Source organism: Mytilus edulis, chromosome 11 (genome assembly GCF_963676685.1).
Source record: "Mytilus edulis chromosome 11, xbMytEdul2.2, whole genome shotgun sequence".
Classification (NCBI taxonomy): Eukaryota; Metazoa; Mollusca; class Bivalvia; order Mytilida; family Mytilidae; genus Mytilus; species Mytilus edulis.
The window spans coordinates 66,557,278-66,559,583 of record NC_092354.1 but is presented as its reverse complement, the minus strand read 5'-3'; positions in this window follow the sequence as shown (position 1 = coordinate 66,559,583).

The window sequence follows — 2,306 nt, the reverse complement described above, 5'->3', positions numbered from 1 at the left end:
GTCAATATAGATTATGTTATCTGATGTATTAATAGCTATCAATGGTTGTGTCAATATTTTTGATTGATCATTATTGGCACATTCTACAAAGTGCAATTCGTCATCAAAACGTTCCAATGTTAAAAATAGAGATATTGCATTGATTATGTACCACTTTTATTTAAAATTCAAACGTAAATTAATGTATTATGTTTGTACTATATGACCTTTACAAAATGTTTGTACTATATGACTTTTACAAAATGTTTTTACTATATGACGTTAACAAAACATGTGGCAATCTACTGCATCTTACACATTTGACAATTGGCTATATAATAACTTTTCATATCAGGATAAATGTTGCAGATTAAATGGGTTTTTTTTTCTCCAAAAATAATAAAAATTGCATGTTACATGTATTTTAAAGCGAAGGCTTAATATATTCAGGTTCGAATTCATTTGAACTTCTTATTTAGTACAATGTACTAAGTAGGCTTAAACATCCAATTTAACCACTCTTCATTGTACTTAACGTTAAAATGCCTTATATTGATTGGCTAATACAAGTGCGAAATTTATTCTATCACATTGATGAGCGGGTGACAATTGATTTTTTACATAACCATCTAGTCTACACCAATCAAATATCGATAAAATAAAGTACAATGAATTTAATTTACATCAAGTTATTTAAGACAATGCTTAAGTTCTACGTTTTGGGTCAGATTTTATTATTTGACTGTCAAAATAAAAAAAATAAAACATATAACTTCTGTTGATTTTCCTCATACCCTTAACCTTGTTATGCTCGTGACGTCGTAGAAAATATTCAAAATAGAATTCATCTGTAAAAGATAATCATGATAGAACATTCAGTATACTAATTTTTGCCTCGGTTGGCAATGTTTTTTCGGGGTAACAAACTGCTTTTTTACCCTCCCAGTTATGTGCTTTTGATTTAAAAACCGAAAACTTTTAAAGTCGTTGTAAACAAATGGTGTATAGTTGCTGGAAAATATTTAAGTTTACTTACTAATGACCAATTATACAAGGACTCTATAAATGTTTTAACGAGCTCATGGTTGTTCAAAAGGAATGTTTTACATTGCATCTTGTAAATATTTTAAAAAGGTAATTTTATTGCAAATATATAAAATTAAAACAGGACACTATTGATAATATTAACCTTTATTTGAATGTTATTGAAATTAACATAACAAAATAACGACTTGATGTACGATAAAATAGAAACTGCTTAATAAATACAGGTAATATTTGTGAGAAATAAATAAAGATGAAACAAACACTTTATACAAATAATTGTATATGGTGTGAGGTATACATATATAGTTGGATAATGATTGAATTTACATGTACATTTGTACACGGATATATAACATTTATAAAGGTAGAAGTTAATAATTTAGAGTGGGAGTTTTTTTTCTTCTCATTTGCTTTTTTCCCGACAAATGAGACTGTAAAAATCGGGGTCCCCTTAGTTGCTTCCCTGGGCAACTGAGGGTTGATGTGACAGGTGATTATTTATATAATATGTTTATATTAAAAAAATATATGTTTGACAAACATTACTAATAGCATATGAAAACAATAAAAATCACTGATTTTAATTTTAGAATTGCACTGCGTATATTACTACAAAACATACATCTAATTAAGATATCAAGCAGAGGCATCGAACAACAAGAAATAATAACATTAATTAAGTTAGAATAAAACCTCCAAAAATTGATTGTAGAACACTTTCCAAAATCGATCGTAGCACACATGTGTCTTTTTCATTTTAAGCAATGGCGTTGTCAGTTTATTTTCAATTTATGAGTTTCACTGTCCCTTTGGTATCTTTCGTCCCTCTTTTACACGCTATGAAAACAGAGAAATCATGAAAAAGGAGGGGGAAAAAAGAATAATTACACTGTAATTCAAGAGAATCGTATTCAACTCAACAATGATCGCTAAAAATTATTGATGGTCTGCAAGTGCGACATTTTGCCTGGTATCGGATATAAAGTAACGTGGAGCCTGGTGCTTTTCTAATACGTACATAATGACCCAAAACAGAAATTCCATTATCAAATGGCAAGTTCAAACTCTCAAACTCATCAAATAAATCATGTAAATGAAAAACAATTGTCATATTTCTGTTTGCAGTACATGTTGGATTTAATTTGATTGTATAGCTAGATAAATTTTCACTTGTATGTACGTCGCATAGAATATTTTTTATATTAAGATGTGAATGCAAAATTAACAGGCAAATAAAAAACAATGTTAAGCATTGGTATACAGCAGTCAACATTGTATTA